General features: G+C 31.6%; 1 protein-coding gene across 2 annotated transcripts in view; it reads left to right on the plus strand.

Annotated features, from left to right (window-relative positions):
- Positions 1 to 1,141: 1,141 nt before the first annotated feature.
- Positions 1,142 to 22,665, plus strand: part of LOC148273096 (fatty acyl-CoA reductase wat-like) — an 84,049-nt gene continuing 62,525 nt past the window's right edge. The window contains exon 1 of one of the 2 annotated variants that reach the window (XM_088239147.1): positions 1,142 to 1,295. The gene's annotated coding sequence lies outside the window, so the exon portion shown is untranslated. Of the gene's footprint in view, positions 1,296 to 21,401; positions 21,531 to 22,665 lie in introns of those variants that run through there. The other variant, XM_088239148.1, reaches the window with a different exon arrangement.

Raw genomic sequence — 22,665 nt, forward strand, 5'->3', positions numbered from 1 at the left:
TTATTTTGTTTTATTTTATTTTATTTTATTTTATTTTATTTTATTTTATTTTATTTTATTTTATTTTATTTTATTTTATTTTATTTTATTTTATTTTATTTTATTTTATTTTATTTTATTTTATTTTATTTTATTTTATTTTATTTTATTTTATTTTATTTTATTTTATTTTATTTTATTTTATTTTATTTTATTTTATTTTATTTTATTTTATTTTATTTTATTTTATTTTATTTTATTTTATTTTATTTTATTTCATTTTATTTCATTTTATTTCATTTTATTTCATTTTATTTCATTTCATTTTATTTTATTTTATTTTATTTGGGAAATCAACAGTTCTACATACATATTTATAGTAAACAAACAGATATAGTGTATAAACTCAGAACTAATAACAGATTTCTGCCTATGGTTATGCCTGTTGGAAGGGCTACCGCTATGCTGAACAACATCGCTCTGGATATTGATCTGTTCCATGTATCCGAAGGGGTTTTCCGGAGCAGGATTCTTCGACTACTTTGACATGAGTCTCTTTCGTGTATTTTTTTTTCTTTTTTATAATATGTACGTATTGAATATATTTTTGTAATGTATATGTTATATTTAAAATAAATCAATTTAAAAAATTAAAAAAAAAAAAAAAAAAAAAAGAGAATACAAAGTTAGTAAAGAAAATATATTAAATATCAAATAAATACATATAATTTATACATACAATAATGTTTTTTTAATGTACTCAATAATCAAAGATTTTTTAAATTGGGCGGGATTAGGACAATAATGCTTGAAGAGAGGATAAGGAGGGGAAGGGAAATGTACATATTTATTATTATAATGTCTACTAAGTTACATAATGCATTTTTAGTGTAAATTTAAAATTAATTTTTCTCTTTACTGTGTAACATGCTGTCTCATTATATTTGTGAAAAACTTTGACTGGATGTATGTACTATTTTTTAATATTTTGTATTCTTATATATAACAACGGTTGTTTTTCCTTAATAATTTTTTTTTTTTTTTTAATATTTACTCAAATTAATTTTGTCAAGCTATTTTTTTTCCATCGCTCCTTCATCAGTATTCCCCACGCGATAAGTTTTTCTTTGAGCAAATATACAGAATCAAAATTAAAAACGTTTAAGTGGTAATTTGATTTCGCTCCGAGAAGTCGATTTACAACAGCGCGCTCTTGGCACATTATTTGTAAAAATCGCGTAAAATTTTGATGTATAAAAAAAATATTTTAAAAAATAAAGTCTAAAAATCGTGGTGCAATTATTGAACATTATTCAGTAAGTAATTTTAACTGTTTTTAAAATATAAGAAACGAAAAACTCAGCGTCGAAAATGAAATTTTGTCTATTTTAAATAGTTTCTATTTTCATATAAAAAACATTCATACATATTTAAAAAAATAAGTAATTGCGTTCTTATAATTTCAACAATGTTTGAGTATGTCCAAATGCTTGCAAACTTGCTGGATATCCTCCCTAGGAAGTTATTTATATTTAAATTAATTTCAACAGAGGGAAACATTTTTGAGAAGGGAATATGGGAGTCTAGGCATTTACAGGGCCCATGACCTGTCATTGGCTGGTTTAAGTGGCCACTTTACACACTGTGTAACATTCATCATTCTGCTTATGTTCGAACATCCATATTTCCTCAACTCGTCCGTCTGTTGACTTTTGTGAAGTAAAAGAGCTTTTATAATATAAAAGAGCCCTTATAACGTGGGTGAGATTTTCCTATTTTTATACTTTTTCTTTAACCAGGCAGTTAATTAAAAAATCCCCTTCTCAAAAATGTTTTTCCTCTCTGTTGAAATAAATAAAAAAATTCTTCTAATTTATCTAAATATTTCATTAAAAATAACTCACTAGTAGAAAATAGGAATCAAGTTGAGGTAGAGCGGGGTTCGATTTTGCAATACTAGTCACGGGACCACAACCCGATACCCGATTCATTTTACCACTCTTTTTTCGTTTTCGTTGGATTAAAAAAAAAAAACATTGAATTTGACGCAATATATTTTCAAAAATATGTACTTATCATATGTCCTAAGTCCGTATTGAAATGAGAAGTTAATATGACAAAGTAAAATTAAGTTTTCTATGTTAAAAATATAATACGCATTTATTTCTAAACACGTTAAATTACAGGTCACCGACGAAAATACTTTAAATTTTCATGCAAATATACACATTTTCGTACATAAATATCTATTTTATTTTATAGACAGTCGAAGATAACTCTGTGTTAGCTTTGGATTGTAATTGCTCCCCTGGAGCCCGAGTACAATGGGAAGTTAATAGAGTTATCTTCGACTGTCTATAAAGAAAAACCGATATTTGTGTACGGAAATGAGTATATTTGCATGAACATTTTAAGTATCTTCGTCGGTAACCTATAATTGATCATGTTTAGAAGAAAATATTGTATTCTTATTCTGCTTTTCATACAGACAATTAATTTTACTTTGTAGATAAAATTGAAGATAAATGTTAATTTCGCATTGTAATCGGGGCCCTAGGCCTCAATTATAAAGGAAATTGACAAGTTATCTTCAATTGTTTTAATCGAAAGTTCTATAGAAATATAAATATATTTATAAAGAAAGTTCAAGCTTTTATCGGTTACCTGTTTAGAAAAAAAAAACATATTAACCTTTCCATTTTTGTACAGAAAATTCCATTTCACTTTATAGACGATAATTATTGTAGATAACTCTCAATTCAATTGTTTATAAAGTAATACAGTTTTTTTCGTATAAAAATTGAATGTTATTAAAAATGTTATATTGGGTTAAATAAAATTAACATACATATTATGTTAGGTTATATAAAATAAAATATTCATAATATAGTTATACGGTAATGTAAAATTGAATATTATAATACAATATTTAAAATATAAAAATACGTATTATATTTGCAAACAAACAAACAACAAACAAACCATTACGCCGTTTCTACGTAAGGGTAGGCAAAGAGGATAGAACGCCACATCACTCCATCTTTGCCTACAGATCTCACTTCCAATACATTTATACATCTTCACATGCACGCGTGCCGATTATTCCGACTTTTAACATGTCCATCTTTAAGTATTTATTGAATTTGGTCATACCAAGCCTTTCTCGGTCCTCCTCTATTTCTGCATCCATCAACATTCGCATTGTAAATATTCTTAGCCGTTCTTTCGCTGTCCATTCGCTCCACATGTCAGAACCAACGCAGAGCTTCTTTCTTGATTTTGTCGATAGTGCTTATGTCAGCCTTCCATAATGTACGGATCTCGACATTTGTGCATCTATCGTACATATCACATCTATCACACATTCACCTGAGAGATCGCATTTAGCCTATTTTCATCCCTGTTTTTCCAATTACATACTTCGCTCCCATACATCAAGATCGGGACCAGGACTCCATTGTGAACTGCTAATTTTGCCTCTTGCGACAAACATTTATTTGCCAAGGTTGATTTCAGTGCATCGTTCACTCTGTTCCCGGCACTCACCCTCCTTTTAATATCTTTCTCAGCCATTCCATCCCTAGTAAACATACTTTCCAAATACACAAATTCCCCTGCCTGTTTTAGTATAACTCCATTCACAGTGATTTCACATTTAGTCATACTTTCATTTCTTTAAAAAACCATCACATTCGATTTATCGACATTCTTTAGCAATTCGCTTCCTTTGCATGCATCGTAGACATTTGTTACCAAGAATTGCAGATATAAAATTGTATATTTATAGTGTATCAGGATATAAAAAAAAAATATACATATATTAGGTTATATAAAATTGAATATACATATTATAATAGGTTACATACATATTACATTAAAGTTGTATTAGAGAGACACACTCTAATGTATGGGAGCGAAGTATGAAATTGGAAAAATGATGATGAAAGTAGGTTGACTGCTGTCGAAATGCGATCCCTCGGGCGAATTTGTGGTAAAACGACGTATAATAAGTGCACAAATGTCGATATCCGTGAAGTGTGTAAGACTGAGACATGCATTATCGACAGAATCAAGAAAGGGGTGATGCGTCGGTTTGGACATGTAGAGCGAATGGACAGCGAAAGAACGGCTAAAAGGATCTACAATGCGAATATTGATGGATGCAGAAAACGAGGAAGACCGAGAAAGACATGGCACGATCAAATCCATCAAATACTACAGATGGACATGTCAAAAGTAGGAATAAACACCCTGTTCCCGGCACTCACCCTCCTTTCAATATCCTTCTCAGTCTTTCCATCCCTAGTAAACATACTTCCCAGGTACACAAATTCTTCTACCTGATTCAGAATATCTCCGTTCACATTGATCTCACATTTAGTTATATTTTCATCCCTTTCAAAAACCATCACTTTTGATTTATCAACATTCATTAGCAAATCACTTTTCTTGCATACATCGTAGATTTTTGTTACCAAGAATTGCGGGTCTCCTTTGCAGCTAGCAAGAAGCACGGCATCATCAGCATACAGAAGACAGTTAACAGTTATACCACTCATTTTTGCTCCCTTTCTTGGATCTTTCAGTTCTTTCATACAGTAATCGATGTGTATGTTGAACAACCATGATATTTAGATATTTTTCACATTTTCGTAAAAGAAATTTAATTATAATTTATTAACATTGAAGATAACTCTATTAACTTCTGATTGTTATCAGAAATATTAGAGCCCAAGGCCCAGATTACAATGGAGAGATACGTATTTATCCTGTGTTCAATAAAACATTATTGTCCATAAAGTAAAATTGGTTTTTCTGTACGAAAATGTATACATTTTAATGAAAATATAAAAATCTTCTTGGGTGACTTGAAGACGAATATATTTTTTATACCTCTGTGCGGATATTTAATTTTTCATATACACAATTTGATTTCATTTGGGGCCTTATGCTGCAAAGACGCGACATTATGTCGCCCAATCGACAATAATCGAGTGGTCTTCTCGATTGATTTGTCAAATTGATATTCGTGAAAACCCTTCGACAATTTATAATTATAAGGCGAATGAAAAAGTGTCAACACTTACAAATGCGCATTAATCTATGGCTTTTGAGTCACACTTAAACTTCAATTTTAGTTAGGTATTTTGTGTATGTAATACTCGTACTTTTATGACGAAATATTTTTTTTTGCTGAGACGCAGAAACATTAAAAAATATTAATGGCTCGATATAACTTACATTGACATGTGTTAAACCAATTCGATTTTAAAGCCTTATTACTTATTTAGTAAATCTAAACATAACTAAATTTGTTCCAACAGAGAGGGAAAACATTTTTGAGAAGGGAATATGGAAGTCTAGGCATTTATTTTTATTTTATTTGGGCTAAAAATAAAAAAAATACATAAAAAAATAAGTAGAAAAATATTAACAATACTAGAGCAAATTAAAAAAATCCACTGTAAATCTAATGACATATAATATATAAAAACATTTAAGTTTGTAAGTGAAAATTCTTGATGGAAGTTCATTGAAATTTATTATATAAATAAAAGACGAGTGATACTTCAATCCACAAATTTGGAATATCCAGTGACTGGTTTCATCGCTTTCGCGACATCTTCGAGACTGGTCCGAGACTTCGAAACTCCGAAACTTCGAGACTTTGAGACCAGTCTCGAAGATGTCGCTAAAGCGATGAAACCGGTTACTAGATATTGCAAATTTGTGGCTTAAAGTATCACTCGTCTTTTATTTATATAATAAATCATAATATATAAGAAAAGAGTTTACGTTATTGTATGTGTGTGACGTTTGTATTTGTGTGTGTATGTGAATGTGTGTATGCGTGAATGAATGAGGGAAAGGGTGCATTCGCTTGTAGGAATGAATGAGGGAGAGGGTGCATGTGTGTGGGTGCGTAGGTATAAAAAAATAATAGTTTAAACTTGTTTTTATATTAAAAAGAGTACAGGAAAGATCTTAGTAAAAAGTTTGACTATTTTTTTTTTAAAATGGCTCATGATCTGTCACTGGCTGGTTTAAGTGACCATTTTACACATTTACCATTCTGCCAATGATTAAACATCCATGTTTCGTCAATTCTTCCATCTGTTGACTTTTGTGAAGCAAAAAATAAATAAAATACTTGTCGTTCAAAGATGAATGGCGAGCGTTTTTCACGTAGAGTTTGACGTAGAGAATGCTTTGGGACACTCGAAATAAATTCGACAGTTTTGATCGACTTCACTCGCACGGGTGGTTCAAGAATACTGTCACTCGTCAATTTGCATAAGTCGCGTACTATTTTTAAGACGATTGAGTCCAGCATAAGGCCCCATTATTGTCAACAGAGTTCTTTAAAATATTAATACTGGTTAATTCGTGTAAATAGAATTCACCTTTTGCGATTTAAATAAATTTGTGATAGCAGACAATTAAATTATTTTCTTTAAAAGTGACAATGCGAGCTTGCGGATTATGCAGCCAACAATCTATTAAGATTACTCGAACCAGAGAAAATCAATATGCAATAACACTGATTAATCTGGCGTTGAGTCTTCTTCCTTGTCGGCGATCAGCTCACACTATCAGGGAAACTGGTGGCCAAGAAAACTGCACGCACACAATTGGCTGTAATCTAGAGGCGGCGTGGCGGATGATGATAAATGGCGATGGATGATAAAATGTTAGCGGCGTTGTGCAAGTTTAAGCGTTAAGTTATATTAACTTTCACGGCGAAATAGCGAAAAATACTTTTCAACAATTCGAAAAGCGTGCGAACATAACTCGTTGAAAAGGCGAAGAGAGCGCGGGGGACAAGCAGTGTTGCCAACCAACAAAATGTCCCGTCAGGCGTGGAAACCTCACAAAACCAAAATTAGCCAGTATCTACTTACATACGATTCTTCTGGCGTAAATACACCGAAACAAATTATCGGCTAAACCAAAAACTTTACAGCAGCGTGTGACAGTTCTCTAGCGAACCATTTCAGTTAAAAGCAGTTCGCGGTGTCTTAATTGTTAATTTTTACATCTGGGTAGAGGGTCTCTGTTAGAAATGTTTTACCGTGTTCATAAAGTATAAAGTTTAGATTGATAAAGCAATGTGTAACTTCCGAGTCAACACCCCTTTATCGTACACCACACACCTATTACTTGAAGTAATTTGGCAGTAATTACTCTAATTACATTGTAATAATATTGCGATAAGATATTTTCTTTTGGGGACATTCATCTAAACCGGTTCGTGTAGTTAATATCTTAAATTAACATTGCGATTTTTCACACTAAATTGATCATTCAAATTTTATTTAATTTTTTTACAATATAGTATTATTCCATATAGTTCATTTCCCGTATTTATCAATGATTTTTGGGAGAACTAGTCCATCTACACTAGTGAAATTAGCGTTGTATATAGTTCTTTCCCCATATATATAATGAATTTTGGGAGAAAAAATCGATCAACACTAGTGAACTAAATATTGTATACATGTAATATTATTGTATATAGTTCTTTTCCCGTATTTGTTTATGAATTTTGGGAGAACTAGTCCATCTACATTAGTGAACTGAGTACTGTATACATGTAGTAATATTGTATATAGTTATTTACCGGTATTTATTAATGAATTTTAGGAGAACTAGTCCATCTATACTAGTGAACTAAGTGCTGCATATAGTTCTTTTCCCGTATTTATTAATGAATTTTGGGAGAACTAGTCCATCAACACTAGTGAACGGAGTGTTATATATAGTTTTTTTCCCGTATTAATTAATGAATTTTGGGAGAACTAGTCCATCTACACTAGTGAACTGAGTGTGTATACATAAAGTATTATTGTACATAGTTCTTTTCTCGTATTTGTTAAAGAATTTTGGGAGAACTAGTCCGCCTACATCAGTAGAGTATTGAATATTGTAAACAGTGTAAGGACCTAGAACTTTTGCTCTTTACTTTGCGATCGCGACCCCCCAGCAAGGCTTGGCGACCCCCCTGGGGTCGCGACCCACGGGTTAAAAAACACCGCTCCAAAAGGTAAATAAATTTACAAAAAGTGAAAAAAACACGTTTGCGGGTTTATAAATTTAACTGGAATTTAAAACGGTTTTTAAAAGTATTTTGATTTTTAACATCAAAATGACTTTATCAAAACTCTTCATAATGCGAAGCTGAAGTAAAGCAAATAAAACGCGTTAAATGCGATGTATTGATGATAAGTGATTTGCAATTAGGTACATCTAAAAGCAAATAAACAATTTAGACGTACCTGTATAGGTTTACCGGAGAATATAATAGTAAAGCCGGTGGCAGGTGATTAAGTCCTGATTTTTAAAAAGTCTAGTCAATGGTCGAAAATAATTTTTGATGTTAAAAGACTGTGCTAGAAAATTCCTTTACATGCGGTGAAATAACATCGTGTTACTTTATTTTTTTATTTATTGTTGTGTACACATTCCTTTATTGGTATAATACAACGATATTATTACAAAAAAATGCTGTTATTAAAATATCTACTTTAAAAATATATATATATATATCAATACTTAAGTTACAAATCCGTGCATTAAGGCTGTAGTCGGGTAAAACGCACGAAGAATGAGCAAATCATACAATTTTAAACAAATGTTTTTCAAAAATGACGCAATTATTAAAAAAAAAACATAAATTAGATAAAATCAATCATTTATAAAGGTATTTCCATTAAAAATATACTTTAAAGTTTTATATAACTAAAATATAACTACTTTTTGCCATTTCAAATTTAGACTAAACTTTGGTATCGATTCTTATATAAAGACTAAGTATTGGACTAACATTTGTTCAAATGATTTAAATATAATAGATTGAATATTAAAACGGCAGAAGCAAAATTTATTTTTTTTGTTTATGAAAAGAAATACTAGCATTTTAAATAACACAATTTTTTGGGACATTTTTCTTTATTTTTACGTTAAATTATGCCTTCTGTAATACTTTTAAAAAATTAGTTATTGATGTATTTTAGTTAAAACATTTTTTTTTTATAGAAAGGTTCTCTTTTTTTTAAGCAGATAATTCTGGTTATAATATTCCATTTCTAACAATATTTTATTTGGGTTTTTATTACCTTCACACCGGCCCTTACCGGTGCCATTTAAATTTTAAGTTGAAAGGTCTGACTCGCTCCAACGCTCCAACGTAAATTCTGCATTTTAGGTCAAAACTTTTGTAGTTTTCATTAATGTTACGATGCTGATTATTTTATGTGTAAAAGAACAATATGTTATCTAAAAAAAAATGAGTTACAAAAAAATATTGTAAAAAAACCTTTAAAATTAAAAAAAAAAAAAATCGATCCGGTCGAAAGTTTCCAAAAACTCGTTAAAAAAAACATAACTCGAAAACTACGCAAAATCGCGGAACATACATGGGGGTGATTCGAATGCCCCTTAATATAAGGCACCTACATTTTCCTTTTGGACGTCACTTTCCGGCCATTCTGTATATACATACAGGGTGTTCATTAAACCCTGTCACATCCGAAACCACGATGATCAGTATGAGCAAAAAGACATATTGGCACATTAAAATATTTTTTTAAAACAAATATAATTTTTTAAAATAAATTTCAAAAAAAGGCAAATGGTTGCTTACTTTTGCAAGGGCGAAACGGAGTCTGATACGCCGACAACCGCGCGTTGCACTCCCTTCACTTCTCCTCTGCAGAAGGAAGCAACCATTTGTTTTTTTTATTAATTTTTTTTTTGCCCCTACTGATCATCGTGGTTTCGGATGTGACAATGTTTAAAGAACACCCTGTACATACACTGAGGTGACAAATCGATGCAAGATCTCAAGTATGCGAACAGAGCGTGACAAGTTAGTGTTATTGCTGTCATGAAAAATCTGCCAATAAATATGGGTTTTTATTATTATTATATAGTTGGCCATCGAAATATGAAATGCATTCTTATTCTTCTGGCCTTATAACATAATATTATTGCCAAATATGATAATTTCCCATGAACGAATGCAAATTGAATTAAAAACACTTTTTAATTCACCCAGAAGTGTTTTCAATATACAATAATAAAATTCATTCCAAATAGGTGCAAAAAGCACTGATTTTGTAAATATAATGTAGCGTATTTCGATCATATATTAGATCCATATTTTTTTTTACCTTTTAAACTTGTCACGTTTCCAAGCGAAGAATTCTCAATGATACAATCAATTTTTATAAAATACTAGCCGACCGACGTTGTCCTGCCTGAACGTTGGCTTGCCTGCTATAAGCTTCAGCAAACGTTTTTTCGTAAATAAAGACACACGTTATTAATTTATGCCTTTTTTGAGTTGAGTTGGCTCTTTTACTTCACAAAAGTCAACAGATGGAAGAGTTGAGGAAATGTGGATGTTGAAACATGGACAGAATGGTGAATGTTACACAGTGTGTAAAGTGGCCACTTAAACCAGCCAATGACAGGTCGTAGGCCCTGTTAATGCCTAGACTTCTATATTCCCTTCTCAAAAATGTTTTACCTCTCTGTTGAATAAATTTAACACCTTTTCGACACCTTTGGCATATTTAATAATACATTTAAAAACACTTTCTCAACACTTCTCACTCGTAAAACAATGCTAAGAATCAAAGATGGCTGACAAACGGTGTCTTCTGTCATTACTTTTAGTTCTTCAGTTTGCCACCGGGGGACTTCTTTTATGGCGCCGACTCTAGTAGCTTAATTCATTTCATTGAAGGAAATATTCACTTGTAAATATGACAATGTCCCGTTGTCATTTTAAATACATATTTGCGTTTTTATGATTCACCCTAACTTCAACATTTAGGTGCACTTTTCACAACACAATTTTGATCTAAATTTGTTGCAGCAGAGAGGGAAAACATTTTGAGAAGGGAATATCGAAATCTAGGCATTTACAGGTCTAATGATCTCTCATTGGCTGGTTTAAGTGGCCGCTTTACACACTGTGTAACATTCAACCTGTGAATGCCTAGACTTCCATATTCCCTTCTCAAAAATGTTTTCCCTCTCTGTTGAATAAATTTAAATATGAATAACTTCCTAGGGAGGAAATCCAGCCAGTCTGCAAGCATTTGGACATACTCAAACATTGTTGAATAATAATCTGTTTATTTCGACCCAACTACGTAATACACATGTGATTTTTTACTGAACGAAAAACAAAAACAAATAAAATTGAATGAAAAAATCACGACGCAAACATAATAAAAATATACGTAATGATTAATGTTTTATAATTATAACACGTCCGTCTAGCACTGGTCATAATTTCATAATTCATCATGACCATTATAAATTGGATTTAATAATAATCAAATTACTATCAATAAAAAACCCTACTGAGATACACTACGATTTTAGTTATTTTTTTTTATAATGCATCTAACAGATTCATTAGACAGCTTCGTATAAAAAACGCAACAGAAATAAATAATTCATTTTACAAGGAAATAATTCATATGCCATTTAAGATGTTTTGCGTACTAGAATGTGATATTTTATTTTATTTTATTTTATTTTATTAGGGAAATCAACAGTTCTACATACATATTTTTAGTAAACAAACAGATATAGTGTATAAACTCAGAACTAATAACAGATTTCCACATAGTATACAAAGTTAGTAAAGAAAATATATATTACATATCAAATAAATACATACAATTTATACATGTAAAAATGTTATTTTCAAGTACTCAATAATCAAAGATTTTTTAAATATTAATTTTAAGAACATTAAGTTACTGTAAATTGGGCGGGATAAGGACAAAAATGCTTGAAGAGAGGATAAGGAGGGGGGGGGGGGGAGATGTACATATTTATTATTATAATGTCTACTAAGTTACATAATACATTTTTAGTGTAAATTTTAAATCTGACAGAGTGATGTTTGTATAATCTATATTTTTTAATTTTGTATTGTACATTGAAAAAGTCCTACGAAAAAAAGCATTTTTAACATACGATGTTTTACTTATTGGTACATGAAACAGGTGGTACCGTATAGATGTTATTTAATACTACAGGCTTATATTTTACCTTCAGAATTTTTTCTTCTAGTTAACTATAAAAAGCAGGGGCGAATCGTCCAAATAAGCGCAATATTATGCACAGCTCAATATTACTAATGCAGATTCCGAGGATGACCTACTGTTAACGAAAAGGCGGACTGTAATTGAAAAACGAATTTCATTCAGTTTTGTGATAGGGAAATATTTGAAGAAAGGATAGGAACATGGAATGGATACCTACCTTTAATATTTTATTTAGTTATAGATTTATTGCAAGAAAATAATATACATACTTAATAACAGGGAATCTATGTAAAATGAAAACGGAGTGTTCTCTGTTTATGATATTCTCCATCTAACATGGCACAGCCTGTTCTAAGGTGGAGATTTTCTATCTTTAGTGCATAAGTAGTTCTATACTAATAAAACAATAACATAAAAAAGAAAAACTAAAACTACTTAATTATAAATGCCTAGCTAATCAAATGTAAGAAATTAAAAATCGTTATTATACAAATATAAAGTATATTTATGTGCCAAGAATACAAGTTACTTAAACATAAATAATATGGTATAAGATATAATAAAACAAATATAAAGCAATGAAATACATACAAATATCATAAAATTTAAGTAGTAGGCGCCTCACAAACAATTGTCTTACATCCAATATCTTTAACTCAGCGAATAGATCTTCCGTTGAATACCTCAAAGCATAGAATTGAGAATAGTCCAGAAGGAGCGTAGAATCATATTTGAATACATCGAATTGTGTCCAAAAATTCCCCCACTTAGACACACTTTCGCCGCGCGCATACGTTAAGTCGCCGGGTAATGTTGCTTGAAGGGAAAAAAAATCATAACACAAATGTAAGGTAAAAAAAAAACGATCTGAACAATTTCTCTAACATTTTATTGTGCACGCGGAAACATTGATTGACACAACAGATTAGATAAATAAAGGGTCATTTAATAAGAGTAATTGAATTTATGAACTTTGAACTTAAAATATAAAACAAATTTTATTTGACACAAAACGGATATTTTTATATTGTAACGTTGTAAAAAAAAAGTCCAGCGTACCCCGTTTTGAAAGCATTTTAATACTGGATTATAATTCTATGTTGCCTGATTTAGCGCCATCTGACGGCCGCGGTAGTAACTCATCAATACGATATCCGTGCGCTAGAAATAAATTCCTTTTCTATTTGAAAACTCGGGACGATCAGTCCAGCTGTCGCGCAAGGACTCAAAGGGCAGGCGACCGCACATTTAAAAAAATGTAGTCCTTCAAGAAAGGGAACGTTCAACGTAACGTAAGCCTATTTGTTTTAAATTTATTAGCGAAATTCTTGTAGAGAGAGAAATCATATTCTAATGAGATTTTATTTTATTTTATTTTTTTTTATTTTTTTTTATTTTTATTTTTATTTTATTTTATTTTTTCTACCCTTTTCTACCTTTATTATATCTTTTTCCATTTTTCCACCTTATTCTATTTTTATGTATTCCACCTTTCATCTACTTTGTCCGATGATAAAGATTTTACAATGTAGTATAATTACTCAATGATTTGAATGAATCACTAATTATTACGAAGTTTATTCGTAAATACCTGGAAAAGTCGGTGTCAGATTTTAAAGTTGTCTTCAAGATCATGAGACACAAATTAACAAATGCAATGAAGCAGACGATCATTTACTGAATTAAAATGTCGACAAACAATCTTCGGGAAATCATCAACTGAGCCAACCATCAGTTAAAATATATCAACCGAAGACGTCGCATATCGAATTCAATCTGCGGATTTTATTTTGTAAAATCAACATTATTTCATATTACGGCGAGAAGAAAACAATCAAGAATCTATTTCAGTTGTCATTATTATTGTTACGAATATTTTCTTCTTAGATAAATTTATTGTCAACCATTTATTCATATCAGCTAGGCAGAATTCTGATTTTTATATTAACTAATCTTGTCACATTTGTAGAGAATTGCTTCTTTTATTAAAATTTTGTATTTCACTAACGAGTTGTTTATTTCATAAAATCCAGATCTTTAAGTCATATTTGTTCCATTTTACACTAAGGTATTTTAAATATAACGTTTTTGATTCCGTTCATAAAATTAAATTTATACAACATAATCTTATTCTTTTGGAGAATTCTCATGTTCTTGCCGATTGAGCGAAACTGGTCAAAGGTAAGTTGTTTGTAGGTACTTTATTTGGTTACCTGCATTATTCTTCTAAATCTCAAAAATCTTTGCTTATTGGTTTGTAATAATCTACCTCTATTGTGTCGCCCAACTAGGACCAAATAATTTATTTCAACCTCTTATAAACACTGACCCTTTACAATATCATGCTAAATAATATTTGATGTTTTAAAGATGATGTCGTTCAAATGTTCCCCACGGCGTTGTTTAATCCGAGGTCTAATTTTCATTAGTTCTTTTATTAAATGAGCAAAATAAGGCAAAAAAAAGAGCCTTTAAGAAGGTTAAGGAATGAGGAAATAGAGTGGAGGAGTGGAGGACAGGGATTTTCATATGACCAATTCAACATTTTGATATTATAATAAAATAAACATTATGAAATTCTTCTTCATTTAATTAAATGTTATCGATAAATGCTGTTATTTACTTAGGAGACAACTAGTTTTCTGTCTCACAGATCTTAGGATCTCTTAAAATATTAAGAAGAAGAGAGATATTTTAAAATACCCCATTCAAAAACAAAAAAAAAAGGCTTTTTAATAATGTATTTTTACAACAACAACTTATGCTTTTTTTTGCACAACAGGCCAGGAGGCCCAATTACAGTGGTGAATTACATCACAGAACACCCAGGCTTGAAAAAAATCACATATAAATTTTTGTGTTCTCTCCGGGAATCGAGCCCGGAACCTTCCGAGTGTGAGTCAAGCATTTTGACCACTACACCACGGAGGCCGCCATGATTTATAAAATAATAATATAATTTAGGCAAAATACGGCTTTCTTATTTTAACAAACTATTAAATGTTGATAATGATTACGACATAGGCGATTTTGCAATTTTTTTAAAAAATAACTCAAACTAAGGCAAAGTTATTTAATCAATTAAAAAAAAAAAAAAACAATGCTTATTTCACAAAATTCAACGATTGTCAATGGTACCTCGTAGATATGTATACCGGGGGCGTGCGGTGAGGTTCTTCATTAGAGAAGCAGTCACCTGGTACTAGGTACATAGATAAAACATGTGCGTACTGCTAACACAGTAATTTGAATTAACACAACGCAACACAACAAACAAACCATCACGCCGTTTCCCCGTAAGGGTAGGCAGAGAGAATAGAACGCCACATCACTCTATCATTCCATACAGATCTCGCTTCTTCTACATTCATACATCTTCTCACGCACGCGCGCCGATTATTCCGACTTTTGACATACTTCAAGTATTTGTTGGATTTGGTCATGCCATGTCTTTCTCGGTCTACCTCTATTTCTGCATCCATCAACATTCGCATTGTAAATATTCTTAGCCGTTCTTTCGCTCTCCATTCGCTCTACATGTCCAAACCAGCGCTGAGCTCCTTTCTTGATTTTGTCGATAATGCTTGTCTCAGCCTTACATAAGGTACGGATCTCAACATTTGTGCATCTATCGTACATAGTTTTACCACACATTCGCCTGAGAGATCGCGTTTTGACAGCATTCAGCCTACTTTCATCCCTGTTTTTTCAAGTCCATACTACGCTCCCATACATCAGGGTCGGGACCAGGACTCCATTTTGGACTGCTAATTTTGCCTCTTGCAACAAACATTTAGTTGCTAAGGTTGATTTAAGTGCTCCGTTCACTCTGTTCCCGGCACTCACCTTCCTTTCAATATATTTCACAGTCATTCCATCCCTAGTAAACATACTTCCCAGATACACAAATTCCTCTACTTGTTTTAGTATAACTCCATTCACAGTGATTTCACATTTAGTCATACTTTCATTTCTTTCAAAAACCATCACATTCGATTTATCGACATTCATCAGCAAATCGCTTCCCTTGCATACATCGTAAATCTTTGTTACCAAGAATTGCAGTTCCTCTTTGTTGTTAGCAAGAATCACGGCATCGTCAGCATACAAAAGACAATTGACATTTGAATCACCTATTTTTGCGCCTTTCAGTTCTTTCATGCAGTTATCGATATACACGTTGAACAGCCATGGTGACATCACACATCCCTGTTTCACTCCTTTATGAATGTCAAACCACGATGTGTATGATCCGTTTACCCTAACACATGCTGTGCTGTCTTTATACAGAGAAGCAATAGCTCGTGTCAGATTTCCACTCACTCCATACTCCGATAACACCTTCCATAATTTTTCTATGTCAACTGAATTCGAATTAAGTGCTTTAAAATAAACAAAATAGAAATTTTATGCTATAATTTAAGGACAAAAGAGTTATATTTCATTGTTAATTATAATACCGTCATGTCAACCGATTTAAGTGTTAAATTTGTTTTAAAACCGTCGCAATATAATGTGAAAAATAAATACGGATTGATTTGTTAGAATTGCTTCCACAGACATACTAAAGATCTCGATTTGCGCATGCGCGGACTTATGAATTCAGTACTGGGCGACCGCCTTAACTGAACCAAAAGACTTACGCTGTTCCATATTCCAGAATTAGAAAGAGCGTAGTTTGTTTTACATCAGTCCACGCACAACTACGCATTCGGAATGTTGTGTGGGGGCTCGCCGCATTTTTTTAGAAGTTATTAAATGAACGAACATCTCTGATCTTGTTAAAACATATTTATTGCAGTTACTAAAAAGATAACTCAACTTATAAATGATTTTATTATATTTAATAAAAAATCCTGATGGTTAAAAGTCAATTTTTTATGGAATCATTGCTTTCGTCCAATCTATGGGTGAATGGTATTTGCATACCATTTTACGTTTAAATGGTATATGCTCTTGTACTTCGGCACAATTCAATTAAACACAATCACTTACTGACGTTTCTGTGTCTACCTGTCGCTTCGCCGGGACACAATCAAACTAACATGCAAATCCCATTATACACTTTCGCCAAAGCAGCAGTTGCACAAAATAAAAAAAAAACAACATTCTGTCAGGACACATTTCGTTAGTGGCTAACACCTAAGCACACCATTTAAAAAAAATGGTTTTGCCGGAATAATAGTTAATAAAAAAAGGGGGGGGGGGAGCATGACTTTACTAGGAAATTCATACATCTATCAAACACTTTTTTTATTACAATCAGTGCACGTTGGTGTAAGCTTCTAATAGTCGTGTCCCGTCAGCGCTTTGGTTTTAAAGGTGTATTGTGAATTTGAGATTTGCATGCTGGTTTTAATAGTGTCCTGACGAATTGAAACTTGCAGACAAAATTATTGTACATAATTATTTTTAGAAAGAGACTTATTTTCGGAATCTCTAAGTTCAGTCATATCACTCCACTACTTCGAGCATTACACTGGCTACGTTTTCCACAGAGGGTGGAATACAAACTCTGTTGGCTCATGCATAAGTCACTGCACAACTCTGCTCCCAAATATCTAAGGGAACTCTGCATTCCAGATGAACTAGCTGACAGACGTCTTACGCTTAGATCAGCTACATCTACGTCGAAAGGAAAAGTTATACGCAAACAGCGCACTAAATTCGGCGAACGCGCATTTGCGCATTTGTGAGAGTGAAGTGATGTTTCGGAAGAAACTTAAAACCCACTTGTTCTCTAAATCATTTGATTAAATTAAAAAACTTAAAATTAAATTTATATCTTTATATAATCACTTCGTAACGCGGCCTTGAGGTATTATATCACGAAAATGGCGCTATATAAATTATCCAAAATAATAATAATAATATTTTTAAAACAAGTTTGTAGATATCTCAACGAGACCAAATCTAGGCGTTTACAGAGCTTCTGACCTGTCGTTGGGTGTTGTAAATGATGACTACACACTATGCGATGTACCGGATCTCCTTCCTTATGACCCTCAGTACAGCATGCAATATGACTACTTATATTTCTGATAGCCATTTCACCTTGACCCAGCGCGGACGATGAGTTTGACAATGAAAATTTAAATGCAGTGGGTATTTACGAATATAAATTTTATATGGAACAATGCAAAGGAATTTAATAAGAATTATAAATACGTGTATATTACGTAAAATTGTGTGTCCGGATGCATGAAGAATACCGTTATGTGAGTAAAAAATTGAACCAGAAACCCGGACTGGTGTTGTCGGCTTGATGGATTGGTATTCTCAGGTATATACGAATACGCATCTCAGATAAGAATATCAAATATTGAAAACAAATTTATAAAGTACAAAATCGGTATTTTTTTATGTATCAACTCTCGCCGCCTCCACCTACCATGGAATCACTTCTCTACAGTACCGCAGAGTGTGTGCGGACCAACTACTGCTTCACAAAATCATGACAGGAATAGTTGACTGTACAGAGCTACATAGTTTAATAGCATTACATGTGCCAGCCAGGATTTGTAGACGGTACCACCTGTTTCATGTACCAATAAGTAAAACATCGTATGTTAAAAATGCTTTTTTTCGTAGGACTTTTTCAGTGTACAATACAAAATTTAAAGATATAGATTACACAAACATCACTCTGTCAGATTTAAAATTTACACTAAAAATGCATTATGTAACTTAGTAGACATTATAATAATAAATATGTACATCTCCCTTCCCCTCCTTATCCTCTCTTCAAGCATCCTTGTCCTAATCCCGCCCAAGTTACAATAATAATGTTCTTAATAAAAATATTAAAAAATCTTTGATTATTGTAAAATATTTACGAGTACATGAAAATAACATTTTACATGTATAAACTTATGTGTATTTATTTTATATGTACTATATTTTCTTTACTAACTTTGTATACTATGTGGAAATCTGTTATTAGTTCTGAGTTTATACACTGTATCTGTTTACAATAAATATGTGTGTAGAACTGTTGATTTCCCAAACAAAATAAAATAAATAAATGTATACAGTCATGTACAGTCGGATAATTTATATAGCGCCGTTCACGCTGTAAAATAAATATCCATACACGTCTTGCGGCTTCAGTTCGCACGAACGGTTGAGATTGCTGGAAAGGGCAATCTTGTGAAGATAAGTCCGTCTCGTAGTTTTCTGGGCCGCGATTATGAACGCCTATCTTCATCGGTATATACTGAGACGGTAAAGCTAATAGCGATATTTATGTATGAAATTGTGTATATTTGTGTAAAAATTCAAAATATCTTTATCGGTAAAAAAAAACGTTTTTCTTTCAAAAAACTTAATTTTACTTTGTAGATAAAATTGAAGATAATTTAACATCCCATCAGAATACGTACCCTGAGCTGCTTTCTTTATCGAGACGGTATAAAGTTATTATTATTTGTATAATGATGAACAATTAATGATTTATTAGTTCAATTTAAAATCGTTAATTCAGTATTGGACAGCCCTGAAATTTTGGCCCTCATTGGTTTTAAAGTACCAGTTAGAGTGACAAGGCTAGTTCAACTTTATCACTGCAACAATCATATCTCAATATATTCTAGCAATTCAGTACTGAAGCGTCTACATGCGCTGGGTAATAAACATTCGGATTTAGGTGACATATTTTTATTGAAATTTCCAGCTTATAAACAATTACTTGTAAAACATTTTAGTGTGGAATCAATATTTTAATTATGTTCTTTCTAAGTAAGCATTGAAAAAGTTGTTACTGTATATACTCCACTGTAAATACTTATGTATGTATGTAATGTAAAAGGTACTTGTACCGTTAATTCTTGAAAATTATTTTGATAATATTATTATTATATACATAAAATTATACATAGTTGCTTTGGCTATATAACTAGGGTTATTTACCCCGTTTTTAGACAGTCATTTTTTTAAAATAAATAACAGTAATATATACATGAAAAAATAAATAAACATGGTCAAAAACATAGTAAAAAACTAAGTCAAAAACATAGTAACAGAATTAAGTCAAAAACATAGTAAAAAAGGGCTATGTATAGCGTGTGAGCTCGCCAATATATGACAGTAAAAAATTTATTGTCTTTGAATTTCCTAGAGTTTTAACCATCGAAAAAAAAGAAGATTGCAAATAAAATCAACAGACAATGGAAATTTGATGTGTATTATTTTAATAGATTGTTTATAACAGAAAAATACATAGAGAAATATGCATTTTTATTTTTTGTAATAAAAACAGTCTAGTAAATTCGAATAAATAAAAATACGCTTTATATTAACAATATTAATTAAAATGCAAAAATAACATTGAATACTTGAAAAATAAATATTACTGAGTGTTACAAACATAATTTAAAAAACGGATAGCGATTAAAAGTAAAAACTATATTTAGTTTAATTCTTATAGCGATAAATACATAAACATTATAAAACAGGAGTTATACAAATACAAAAATAATATTGTAACTAGGCGGCTACCTTCACGGTTAAATTTCGAAACACCACGCAATTTCTTATCTCGTCTACGCTATGTAAAATGAAAAAAAAATATTTAAATTAATAATTTCATCACGTCATGAAGTCGCCCCTGGGTAGCGCCTGCTAACGTCAATCAACAAAAACATCCTCGTTTTAATTACAATATTTCGGCTACGCCATAAATCTCTTTTTTTAAATAATTTCTCACGTCACAAAGTCGCCCCTGGGTAGCGCCTGCTAACGTCAATCAACAAAAACATCCTCGTTTTAATTACAATATTTCGGCTACGCCATAAATCTCTTTTTTTAAATAATTTCTCACGTCACAAAGTCGCCCCTGGGTAGCGCCTGCTAACGTCAATCAACAAAAACATCCTCGTTTTTATAACAGTATTTCGGCTACGCCATGAATTTCTTATAAAAAATGTCAAAACGTCACAAAGCCACTCTCTGAGTGTCGCTACTGACATCATTTACAAAAACATAATTATTTGTGCTTTTTTCAGGTACGCAACATTTTTTTTAAATACACCTACCTAACCGATAAAATACTATTAGTAATTAAACCAAGGTGTGCTTTAAAGTTCCGTATGGCCAAATAATATTATTTATTATTAGAATATTATTGACATGTAGTTCAAGCATTGCTGCATTCACGTTGCTTTACTTCTGAGAGCTCAACTGCTATGTTTTTCTATGGTTACGTTAATGTCATCTGTCATGTATTGGCGAGCTCACAGGCTATACTTACGCCGTAAAAAAAAATGTGTGTCTCAGAACGGAGCCAGGGCGTAAAACGACGGTTACCTGTACTACGACTTTTTTTAATTCCTTTGATAGTTGCATTTTTAGTGACGAGTTTGGAACATCGAGGAAAAAAATATTGTGAATTGGCTGCGAATTATACGACGTTTAAATTCAAATTTACAATACAACCGAAGGACAAAAACATTGAGTGGGATGATTTTAGAAGCGCGAAGGAAGGTAATTTGCCTATATTTATTTTTTATTGTATTTTAAATAGCGAATGAATATAGTAATTAGAAACTATATTTGAAAATATAAAATAACGATGCCTGTGTTTGTTGCGTTCGAGTTTTAGGAACATTCAAGTTATTTATTTATTTATTAATTTACACGCCCTACGGGCTTTTACATATATTAGAAGTTACATTCAAGTGCAGCAGTGAAACATAAGTATGTAAATTTAGTTAAAGTTAAAGATAACATAAAAAAAACTAAAAGATACAATAATAAGATAATTTTAAAAAAAACATTTCGTTATCCAAGTGACTTGCTCTTCAAAGAATTCAGAGTACTGAATATTATTCAACAGTATATATTGAGAACGGTAGTGGTTACACACATCAATAGAGACATTTACCCGAGAGTCAACCGCAACCATAATACAAGATACTCTAATAGGGATCTGATACTAAGTGAAGGGGTCAACACTGTTCTGGCATCGAGACAACACTATTACGTAGGCAAAAAAGTCCATAACCTTTTGCCAGAATCGTGGAAAGACGGGAATGTTGTCAAGTTACGGAAGGTGTTGACCTCGCTCTTTCGTGACATTGGTCGTAGGGAGTCAGAAAAGTTGATGCATGCCACGGATTGGAGATTCTTACTGGATGTCAAAAATAAAAAATAAGGAATAATTTAAAAAATATATATTTATAGATGACAACCATGAAGTTTCGCAAAAATAAATTGTCTATGTTTTTATGAAAGTATGTATGTGTATGCGCATGGGTGTATGTACGTGTGTGTGTATGTATATGTGTATTTAAGTGTATATATATATATGTATGTGTGTATACATGTGTATGTCTGTATATATATGAATCAAAATGTGTATGCGAATAAGTTTATATTTTGTTTGTCTGTGCTCTATATTAATTTGTTAACTATTATAATATATTAAAATGTAATTGCCTAGCTTGGAACGGGGTATGTACCCTTGTTAGCTGGGCAAAGTGAACATGGAATTGTATTTTCATAAAAAGTGTGAATAAATAAATAAAAAATAAAATTAGTTGACACAGACACATGAGTATATCACCACAAATATAGGATCAGAAACATATATATTTTTTAATACCTATATACGAGGGTT

This window comes from Micrasema longulum, unplaced genomic scaffold (assembly GCF_059751315.1).
Source record: "Micrasema longulum isolate JH-2025_06_02 unplaced genomic scaffold, ASM5975131v1 h1tg002077l, whole genome shotgun sequence".
NCBI lineage: Eukaryota > Metazoa > Arthropoda > Insecta > Trichoptera > Brachycentridae > Micrasema > Micrasema longulum.